The sequence below is a fragment of the Pararge aegeria genome, chromosome 9 (genome assembly GCF_905163445.1).
Source record: "Pararge aegeria chromosome 9, ilParAegt1.1, whole genome shotgun sequence".
NCBI classification, from domain to species: domain Eukaryota; kingdom Metazoa; phylum Arthropoda; class Insecta; order Lepidoptera; family Nymphalidae; genus Pararge; species Pararge aegeria.
Window position 1 is genome coordinate 15045782 of NC_053188.1, and position 12502 is coordinate 15058283.

At 36.8% G+C, this 12502-nt stretch overlaps 1 non-coding gene across 1 annotated transcript; it reads left to right on the top strand.

Annotated features, from left to right (window-relative positions):
- Positions 1-1321: 1321 nt before the first annotated feature.
- On the top strand, positions 1322-1393 carry Trnae-uuc. The gene has a single exon. It is a non-coding gene; the product is annotated as a tRNA-Glu (tRNA).
- Positions 1394-12502: the final 11109 nt, after the last annotated feature.

Sequence of the window (12502 nt, forward strand, 5' to 3'; positions counted from 1 at the left end):
GCTGGTTAACAATTATCAACTATCCCTCGGGAACTACTTAAGGAATCGGGATAAAAGGAAGCCTATGTTCTTTTCGCCACACACAGTTCTGGGTGTTACACACAGACATTGTTACTATATTATTATAAGATGTACTGTTTGTAACACTGTTTATTTTCTTTCTTTTTTCTATCTTGCTTCTTTCTTTCTTTTCCACGTCAAAGGCTACATGCATGCAAAATTTTGTACTGTTTGTAACATTTAACATGAATAAATGTATTTTCTTTCTTTCTTCTTTCTTGCTTCTTTCTTTCTTTTCCAAGTCAAAGGCTACATGCATGCCAAATGTCATCCATTTATAATATTAGCAGTATTAGGGTTTTATTAGATTAATAATGAAGATGATTTATTTTGGCTTATCTGCCTAACTAACAAGTATTTATCTACTTTAACTAGCTAGGTGAGGGCGATTTCTTAACTCGTAAGTGTAAGTTTCGGAACCTCTGTTTTAGAGAATGTGTCTTCATATAATATGGGAAAATAAGAAACTGTCTTAGAGTGTTTCTATTTATAGACACACTTTGTCTGTAGCTTTATTTATTGCCTATAATACGGTTATTGGTATTCAATACGATGTTGTTTCTTCTGTTACGAGATTCATTATGTTTCAATAATGTCCTTATTTACTCACGTGGGTCTTTGAAAGCTTTGAAACTTTTTATGATCAGTTAATGCAGGGACGCCAAGGCAGAGAATTTATTTTTCACTTCGTCCTATTAACGTCCCATTGCTTGGCACCGTCCTTCTTAGGAGAGAGGGTTTTAGAGGATAGCTCACCACGCTGCTCCAATGCGGGTTTGTGGGCTTCAACGACATACCTCCAGTTAGTGATAATTATCTAAAGTAATAACTGGGACTGGCGTGACGGCTTTACTCGCTCTCTAAAGAACGGGGGTTGACACTGGCAATCGGACCGGTTCTAAGAATAACTCAATACCTAACAAGTTTAAGCCAGAACTCAGAACTTCGTGATCCCTAGATAAACATGCTAACCACTAGACAAACGAAGCAATTCTTATTTTATCTTTAGTTGGGTAAAGATAAAATAAATAAATAAAAAAAGATACGTTTAACTTGTGGTAGCGAAATATAGATTCCAATGTTTAGAACTCGACGGCAAAGCATAAACTGGATTCACCGGTGATTTTTCCTTCAACTACTAAAATTCATAATTTTAGTAAGATATAAACAGTCATAATAATTATTATCAGCTGATAGTAATGTATATTATGAAATAATGGCATGTTACGTTACATTTACAAAATTTGGATGCACTGTCATCTCCCGTATGGTCTAGTGGCTAGGATACCTGGCTTTCACCCAGGAGGCTCGGGTTCGATTCCCGGTACGGGAAGTACTTTTTTTTTATATTATTTTTTTATGCTTTTAACGTGGTTTATATTATAGAACTTCTAATAAACCTTGAAATAATAAATAGTAAAACTAACAAAAGTTTCGCATGTATTTACTGTTGGTGGGAGACCTTGCCGCCAAATCGTGCCGCTAAGTGATTTCCCGTTGCGGTACTCTGCCGCGTAGAAGCTGATTGGTTGAGGTAGCTGCTATACTATCAATAGGTTAGCCCGCTCTTATCTTAAATTGCATCTTTAATTCTTTATTTACCAGCAGGTGAGATAATTTTGTATGCATTGTAGTCCATAGAGGTTTGCTCTCTATTAGGTTCAGTTATGCTGTCTAAAACTATTACGAACTACTTTGTACATTAAGAAAGCGCCTCCTACAGATAACAGAGCAATCTTATTATTGTGCACTTCAACTATATCAACTAAAGATCTAAATATTGTTATTTAATGCACAATGTGGACATAAAATCATCATCGTCATCTTTTATTTCAAGTAGACCAATGGCTAACTTTGGAAACGTGTAGTATGACTGGTTGTAGTGACTACCACCGGTTCGGATGGCAGATTCTGCCGAGAAGTAGCCGACAAGAACCTCAGCAGATGCTGTATTCCATCATCATCACTAATTCGCTGCTGGGCAAAAGCCTCCATCCGAAAACAAGGCTTAGATGCTCCACCACGCTGCTTCTATGCGGGTTGGTGAGTTCTTACTAATATTATCACACGCTAGTTATTATAACCGAGACGAGTGTGGATTCCTAATTTTTATAGAAAAGGCCAACCTAACCTAACCGGAGATCAATCCTTTACTCAGAATACGTAAACATTCTCATTTGTCTGGTGGGAGGCATTGGCCGTGGCTAGTTACCACCCTAACGCAAAGACGTGTCGCTAAGCGATTTAGTGTTCGGGCGCGATGTCGCGTAGAAAACGATGGAGCGGGCTTACCAGCTAGGAGTATGACTTCTTCCTAGCAGGTTAGCCCGCTACCATCTTAGACTGCATCATCACTTATCACCAGGTGAGATTGCAGTCAAGGGCTAACTTTGACTGGAATAAAAAAAATCTTAACCAGTAGACACACGGCAGTTATATGCATTGAGATAATAATTCTGAACAGCATTTACGTCTTGTTACCTAAATAGCATTGACGTCTAGATGGATGCTAGATAGAATATATGTTGCCCTTCGACGGAAAGATTCAAATCGAATAGCAAATGGCCGTTTAATGGAAGTGCTTTCGAGCTCTTTGAAACGCTTTAACGTTTATTCACTTAAAATATGTACCTAACTATCTGTATTATTCCGGAAGATGTCGCATCTTTGGAATTGAATTGAATATCGACAGTTGAACTAACTTACTTTTAAGCACAGTGATTTTTATATCATCGAACCTCGACTGGCCCTTTTAATTTATTCGAACTGTAGTAACTTCAAGCAATTTTCAAAATAGTTTTTATTGGATCATTTAACTGTTAACAATCAAGGGCAACAACATGAGAATAACAAAAATAAAAGAGAAAGACAGAAGATTGAAACTATCTAGAAATTACCACAACATGCTTTTGACGACCTCCCTGGCGCAGAGGTGAGCGCTGTAAATTTAAGTAGGAGGTCCCGGAGTCCTTGCAGGGGCAATTCAGGAATTTATAAGTTCTGAACTGTGTCGAGTCTGGTCTAGTGGTAGGATTTGGCCTCGGCTAGTTACCACCCTACCGACAAAGACGTGCCGCTAAGCGATTTGTTGTTCCGGTGAGATGTCGCGTAGAAACCTTAGGGGTATGACTACCACACTCCCTAACAGGTTAGCAAGCTACCATCTTAGGTTGTATAGTTACTTACTAGCAGGTGAGATTGCAGTCAATGGCTAACTTTCAAAGCTAATCAACTAACAAAACAAAAGTTAATATTTTATGTTTTTTGTCAAAGAACTACTAAACATGTTGCTTCTGTAAGTGAGCAAATTTGAGGCACGTGATGTTCTTTTTTTTTATACAGAGAAAATGCCTGGCGCATTCCACTCCGTTGGGGGAAACGGAGTAGTTACGTAGGACTTGCAACCACTATAAACTCTGTGTGTCCCTCGATAGACCTATAAGTGAGAGTACGGGGTTCACTGACGTATTCATGTCCTGCCTTGGTTCAACAAAAAGGTTGTTAAAGTTTACAACATCAATTATTAAAAATTAAAACATTATACATTCTTTTAAATTTTCATTTAGTAATTAAGCTGTAGCATGGCAGCTGCTTGACCGCAATTAATTGGTTTGACACCTTCGCTGCACAGCTATGCTTTTTGGCGGCAGAAATAGACATGGCGTTAGTACTTATCCGTACGAGCTCTGTCACTAAAACCTTATAATTTTAGTATAAATAAATCTGTAATATAATATTTTCCTATTAATGTTCTTAATCGTACCATAATTCGAAATTAATGCACAATTAAGAATATATTATTACAATAATATTTAAAACAATAGATAAATCTAATTAATTCAATCTAATCAAGTCAATAAAATATGCAGTCACACAGCACACTATGATTAATGAGCATGTTATTTATTGAAGGATATATTTTAAGAGATGTCACAGCAAATTTAATTGGTGTTAAACTTGCTACATATACATGCTACAATTTAGCAAAGCGAAATACTATCGTTTTGATAGTATTTCGCTTTGCTAAATGGTGATTGCTAAACGGTGAAGCGGTTAAACGGTGATTGCCCAGTGGATACTTCGACTTCACTTTCGGGGGGCCGAGTTCAAATCCCAGCTTTATCTCTAACTTTTCTAAGTTATGTGCGTTATAATATCAGTTGTTTCAGTGGTAAAGGAAAACATCGTGAGTAAACCTGTATACCTGAGAGTTATCCACAATATTCTCGAAGGTGTGTGGAGTTTACCAATTCCCACTGGGCCAGCCTTAACAACTTCTCATTGTGGGAGAGAGACCCGTGCCGTGCAGTGGGTCGGTAATGGGTTGATATGATGATACGAGAATATCGTATAATATCTGCGTCCTTTGTGCAGTCTTACGATGTTCTGCTTCACTGTTAAAGCACGTGCAATTTTAATTACTTAAAACGCACATAACCTAGGAAAGTTAATGGTTGTCGCTGGGATTCGAGCTCGGCATCCCGAAAGTGAAACCATAGCCCTTATCACTTTCTGGCCCTTGCTATCACCGCTTCAAACTTCTGAAGCTACTGTACGTACCCATACTTATTTCGGGAAACTTGTTGTTTCACACATTTTACGGTACAAGCGAACTATTCTTACGAGTAATTGACTGGGGCATTTTACTTGCACGAGCTTTCTGTGATGTCAAAGTCAAAGTCAAAAATATCTTTATTCAAGTAGGCCCATAGGTGGCACTTTTGATGCGTACATTACATGAGAATTACACATGTATTTCTGTGAGTCTTAGCGATTGATCGCAGCGACCGATTGCATATGTGTGGACCATGGAAATCTTAATAACAAGATTTACATGGAAATATCGAAGCAATGGAATGCTACGACGCGACGGTATGCCTGTGTATGGGGACCTTATACTTATATCAAACGAGTAGTATGAAAACATTTTCTATATGCCCCAAATATTTATTACAGGATATACACGAAATATATATGTAGGTAAGTGTCGTTGAATTTGTATTATGACAACATTTACGTCCAGTTTGATATGTGACCCTATCGTCTTTAATGGCCGTGATATTTCTCTTAGATTTATTTATCATACTATAAAAAGGTTAGTGGTTAATATATGTGCGAGGGTGGTTTGGCCTTGTTGCGATTGCGCAATTCAATGATAAGCGATAGTTAACCAAAATTGGAGCATGATGGTGGATAGATGGAGCACCATTTTTGAAGGTTTTTTAAATTAAACCTCTTAGTCGGTGATTCGATAATTATTTTGATGTATATTCTCCTCAAAAAAAATATTTTGGGACTTTAATTTTAAGGACTACAGCAGGGCTAAAAATTATATCCCCTGACAGGGGATATAATAAACGTGTCCACCTGCTAAAGCACAAGAACATGGAATAGAAGTGAGAAGTTTACCCCCGTCTATTATTACACATATACTATTTTGATATTATTTCCACTTGTGCGCCAATGCTCTGAGAGTTGATAAAGCTGTGGGAGACAGTGGCGTGCACTTCATACATAAAAGCTCTGCATACCCTAAAATTTTTGTGTAACTCATAAATGCGAAGGATTTTTCCATTTTATGGCATCTTCCTTCTTTATGCATACTCTGGTCAAAAACCCTGTGCACGCCACTGGTGGGGGAAGATACATTTTTATCCTTTCCCCGGGGAGATAATTGTCACCTGACCATGCTAGCCATGCTGGAGGTCAAAAAGAAGAGAGGAAACCTGCACAGGTGCTGGTTTTTAAGACTTTATTCAACGTAATGAGTTGAAATGATGGTGATAAATAAATAAATTAAAGAAATACTACGACAATACACACATCGCCATCTAGCCCTAAAGTATGCGTAGCTTGCGTTATGGGTACTAAGATGACTGATGAATAATTATATGAATAATATACAATATACATAAATACTTATAATATATAGATAAACACCCAGACACCGAAAAACATTTCATGTTCATCACACAAACTGTCCAGTTGTGGGAATCGAACCCACGGCCTTGGCTCAGAAAGCAGGGTCGCAGCCCACTGCGCCAATCAATCCGGCATCGGTGATATATTCTTAGTTTATCATGAAATAAATCTTTAAAACTGTATGTCTATTTACTCTTACCCCTCATCATGCAATGCTTTATCGCTTTGAAGTACATCTTTTCGCGGCGGTTTGACCTGCTGTTTGACTAGCCGCGGCCAAAGCCTTTCACCAGATAAAACTACGGCTCATTATGAAAATAATCAAAACAGCTGACTCTACGATTGCCACAGCGCTTGCAAATCTTATACCTACCTAGGCAACAAAGTCTCTGCATTATTCATGGTTTTCGGAGTTTACCGTATCATAAAGTCCGTTGATGGTACATACATAATTAAAAGAACCGGGCCTTCACACGGAAATCCGGCCTTAGGTCCAAACACAGTTTTACGATGATTTTATGGAATATATAGCTATTGGAATATATTGCCTATTGCCAGCGACTTCTTTTTGTTTTATTTTGCGTTTTCAAAAAAACACCGCAAGAATCTCTTATTATTCCGGGACTCAATGTATCCTAGGGCCGTCTCTAGGATACAAACTATTTCTTAAGTTAAGCGGTCAAACCATGGGTAGGTCAATGCTATTTTTTAAATAAACTTACGTAACTTTTATTTATTTATTTAAACTCTTTATTTGTACACCACTACACAGTTAGGAAAATAAAGGACGAATAGAGAGAAACACAAAAAACTGGAGTAGAATACAAAAGGCGGCCTTATCGCTTAAAAGCTATCTCTGCCAGGCAACCTTAGGATTAGGAGACAACAAGAGCGAGAACAAAAAGGTGGTGTAAAATTATTATAAACCTACATTCAAATAACTACATACGAATACATAAACAAAATATACACAAATAAAAACAAAATAAAATATTCATATATTATATATATATATATATATATATATGTATAATAAATATAAAAATAATAAACTAATATATATTATGAAAGCTATATTAATGAATAGATGATATAAAAAAAAAAAAAACTTTACCAGCTGTTTTCTGAGATAAATATTATCCTATGTCCATTAGAAGGATGCAATGTTAGAATTTCATAAAGATTGGTGCAACGGTTGAGATGAAGCCGAACATGGGTTATTTACCCAAACACTTTCGTATTTATAATATTAATATTGATTGTTTTTGCTTCAAATCTTGCGATCATCGCAATTGCTGTTACGAGGCATGCCTTTTAATTTCTATAGTTTCCATATATCCCAGCAATTTTGAATTTGGAACTGTTCTGTATTCGAATGTGTTTAAATTTTGAATCTCGTATTTAAGGTGCTCAGGCTTAAATTATGTGTTTCAGCTAATTTTAGAACAGTAAATTATATTGTCAGTGGACGAGAATGACTTTTACAGCGTCATAGTCATTTGGGAAATGACTATGACGCTGTAAAAGTTCCATTGCTAAAATTTTTCCGTGGATGAATGTGCACTGACAAAGACGTGCCTTTGACGACGTGCCGTGACGTGACGTGCCAAAGAATCTGTTTTCTGAACCGGTCGCTCTAACACCTGTACAAGACAAGTACAACAGACATACTTGACGTTTCAAATGAAGGCCTCATTTTTCTACTAATATTTTTGTGAATTGGAATTTGAATTTAGAATTTAGCGTTCTGGTACGATGTCGCGTGCCGGGGATCGAACCCGGTGAGCTCGAAGGTGAGATAGATGTCCTAGCCACTGACCAGGCTATCACCACTTCGTATGTTTTATACTATGTTATATGTATATATGAGCTTTTTAGGCTTTTTGAATAATTTTTTTTAATGATTTTGGAAATCATAAAAAAAAGTTGTTGTTGGATAATTTATCCAACAAGATGGCGCCACAAAGATCCTGCATCGCGCTTACTAATTAAAAATTGACCATATACACAACTTCCAAAGATGAATGGTTGGACCTCGGTCCCCGAACACAAAAACCCGTTCGGAGGAATATCTTCTTAGTAGAACGGTCGAGTGTATCACCATAGCTCCCATACAATGATATTATATAGGTAAGTATTTTATTTTTGATAAAACTGATGAGCACATAGCCACACACAAGCATATACACATAGGTACGAACGTCCGGGTCAATTTGTTTAATATCCTACCAGTAATAAAAATATAGCTCGATCGTTTACTAACATTTCGTCTTGAAATGTCATATTTAAAGCGTGGAGCTATAATGTATTATGCACTAGAGAAGACGTTGCTACAAGTTATAGTGCAAAGCAGGTGGGCCACAGTCTCTGTTGTAATTGACAAGTATAAGTGGCTTAATAAGACGCTTGGTCTTAAGTAAATTTTATTTAAATTTTGAATCAACTTCATTTTAACCAATGGATTCCCATCGCTGGACACCTTTTATAGGATTTTACACACGGTTCGGGTTTATGTTAAGGGCTAGAACTAGACTACCGTTATGGCGGGCCGCATAACTCGGAGGTCTAATGGTAGTTGAGGTCCCAAAGTGGAGTTGCAGCCACGAGCATAGCGTAAGGAAATAAATTGATTCGCAGAGAGTCGGTGGATAAACGTGGCTCATGTATGGAATGTAAGAAATAAAATAAAATAATATTAAAGTGCTTTTTGTGTCCTCAAAGACTGCGCGATTTACTTCGAAAATCGGATAAACGCATTATTCCCTCATATTGTTGCCCACGTTATCAATGGCGTGTATATTATGTAGATTTATTTTATGTATTAAAAAAAAGTATATTATCTAGGTTTTTTGGACATGAATAATCCTAATCTTAAAATTGCCGTCTGGTAGAGCTACTAAAGACTAAGGCTGCATTTTGTATGTTATTTTTTTAAGGTTTCTGGTTTTTATTACTAATTGATTGAATACCCCGCTAACTTGCTGTAGTAATCAAATAAATAGTTTGAGGGCTAAATAGAGATATAAATTTGAAGTAAAGACAGTTTTTGCTTTGGAAATCTGCAAGGCGTAAAACCGTGCATCATTTTCATGTCGAATGACTGAACCAAAAAAGGCTGCTCTAGTTCGTATTACATTATTGTTCAATGCTTAAAAGTCACTATTTACATTATGGAAGATAAATAGTTCATCTGACTCAATGTGAATTTTAAATACTTAGTCACACGGAAGGTGTCGTAGAGCATAATTATATTATTATTTTAACCGTTTTCTAATAAAATATTTTTCAATATGATGCGTATTTTTCCATTACTACGTGAAGCTGCCAGTCAGAGACACGTTTACTTGCTTTTACTTGATTATTTTACAAGGAATTACCGGGAAACAAAGAAAAAAAAATTTTCATTGCCCCTAGTGTGGTTTTATTTATCTTTGCATTCGTAAAGTACACTCCCTGTTTCCTTGGTAACTGGACGGAAAAGAGCAAATGCTTAGTTTCTAGCTGAATATAACGCAATACGGGCAGCAGTGACGTCAATAATACTGCCACAATCTACTGCAATTACTAACCCATATATCGACGGTCGATTGGTGCAGTGTGCAGCGACCCTGCTTTCTTTTTTTTTTTTTTTTTTTCTATTGTTATCCTGCAATCAGTCCTTGACTATGTGTCTGGGTGTTAAACTGTATTTTATAAGTATTTAAGTACTTATATTATTAATAACATTATTCATCAGTCATCTTAGTACCCATAACACAAGCCATTCTTACTTTGGGACTAAATGGCGATGTGTGTATTGTCGTAGTATATTTATATTATATTTATTTATTATATTATTTATTATTTATCTATGCCCAGAGTAGTGATTATGTGCGAACCATCCCGTTCTCTCTCTTTGCGCAATGGAGAAGTGTAGTGTCCCCCCTTTGGGGCAAAGAGCAGACACACTTCTCCTCTGTCTCAATGACACGGTCTGTGGCCTCGCATTTAATTTCACTCCAGGTAAGGCCAATCTTCGGTGCCTCCGCGTTGGTAGTTCACCGCCAGGTTTGTTTTGGTCTGCCCTTTTACGATTCCCCGGTGCGTTACAATAACGAGGCGCTTTTATTCCATTAATGGACTGTTCTAGGCTATTTTGAAGATGATTATGATATTAAGTCGATGATCTATATCTTTTAGATTAAATATTAATATTTAATATTTTTTGATACACATTAAATATTAATAACTGCTCGTCAATCTGCTTCACATGCTAATATATGCTAATAATGATTTACTGCTCGCAGTCACTTGCACTTAATTGCTAAGCATAGTATCGTAAACGTCAGGTGAGATAACTTTAAGGATGGCTCATATGGTTCGAGTTGCAAGCTCATATTATTAAAAACTGGTCGTTGTGAATCGCTCATTGAATGCTTATGAAAAACTTAGAGTAACTCATCATCATCACAATCAACCCATTACCGGTCCACACACGGGTTTCTTCTCAGAATGAGAAGGAAATTAAACCGTAGCCGGCCACGCTGGCCAAGTGCGTATTGGTAGACTTCACACGCCGTTGAGAACATTATGGAGAACTCTTAGGCATGTAGGTGTCTTTATTTACCCTTTAAAACAAGTGATATTTTAATTGTTTAAATTAGAAACTAAAATAACTTCTACAAATCATTGTTGCTTGCCAGGGCTCGAACTCGGGCTCCGCCAAAGAAGAGCCGATGCCCACCCACTACGCTATCACCGCTGTCTGATAGGTTTTTTTTATAATTAATAATTGATGGACCAATCCGATAGCCCACCAGATGGTAATTGGAAAACCATTGCCTATAAACAGAGCAACAATTCGCAGGGTATAAAAGAAACGCATCCTGCGAAGTATTGCCCTGTGTCCATCAACTTCAGGCGTAGAGGTAAAGTCTCATGTGCCTGTTATTACACCGGCAACCACGCTCAATGCTGCTTGGTGGCAGAAATTAGCATACGGTCCTTTACAAATTATGGATCGCAACTTAAATCACGTAAGCTAGACGCCTAATTCAAGTGGCATTTTCGTTACTACATGCGCTTAGTAACCCCCACAGTGTTTGTTACAATGACTTATAAATTTAGACGAATGCGATCCGTTCTACTTTCTCTAGCGCTGAAATGAATTCTCTGCAACTAGCGACTGGAAACATGTGAATCAGCCATTATAAATATTATAATTTTATCCACTTTTTATTTAGTTTACTGAGTGTCCAATAGATATTGGTTTCTTTTGGTGTCGGAAGAATTGATTAAATATTTTATATAGCTTTTTAATAGTATAATTAAAAGGCCGGACGTAATGGTAAATAACGATATCCAAGGTTTAAAGGTTATCTATTTATGATGCTTTTGAATATGAAGTGTTGTTATGCAAATATTGTCACTGCGCCAAACGGCCGTCAAAATTGTCCCTGTCGAACGAACCCAGGATAAGGGCGGATCCAGCTTGAAGGGGGTCACACGGTCGTGGTCAAGTCGAGAACTTATAATTTAATTTTGATGACAATAGATAGAAGTAAAAAGTAGGTATTTTATTAATGTACCTAAGTACTGTACTTAAATTTTTTTATTTTTTTTGTACACTTGAAAAACTTAACCTAAATAACTTGTACATATACACGTACATAATGCCATCTTCTCTTGAAGACATCCAGAGGAGAATTATCACTCACGGAATGAGGCAGCCTATTTATATTCCAGAACCGTGGTGAATGATTTGCCATAACAGCTAGTGGTATGTCGAGGGGTATACCGCAAAACTCCGCAAGAGTGAAGAGGTGGGTTCAACAAGTGTGTAGTGCATAAACTAAGAATTTATAACTTAGTATAAACGGTATAATATACTCGTAGCATAAAATATTAACAAAACAACAACATAATTTTAAAGTAGGTTTAGTATAAGTCCAATTGCCAAACAATAAGAAATAAAATAATTTAGAGAACTAACAAAAATAACCTTTAAGTTAAAACACACGCACTGGAATAATGAAAAAGTGATTACTTCCATTTCTTGTAATTAGTGAATTTGCAGCAATAAGTTTTAAGAATACTTCTAAACACATTAAAGGTAGAAAGAGATTGAGGTTTTTAAACTTAGAACTATGTTATGATATGTTGAAGTTTAGTTGTTTCGATTCCGATTGAGGTTAGGTCTAGCTAGACGTTACGTAGTTGAGAGAATTCAAATTTTCGTTGTGTTCATTCTCAAACGTTTGCCACCATACAAAGTTATTATATTATATTGAATTAATAATGTATTGAAGGTTTGTAGTTACATAAAATCTGTATGGTGACGAAATATATAAATAAAATCATTATGTTCAATTAGTGGTCCACCTAAGTCCTGGAAACAGCTCAGGGAGGGTCATGACCCCCATGACCCCCTGGATCCGCCGTTGACCCAGGACCTCCTCCACATATAAGACGACAGCGCTTACCACTGCGGCGGGGGTGTCATGAAAGCGCCCTCTCCAGCATTAATAATAAAATATAATAA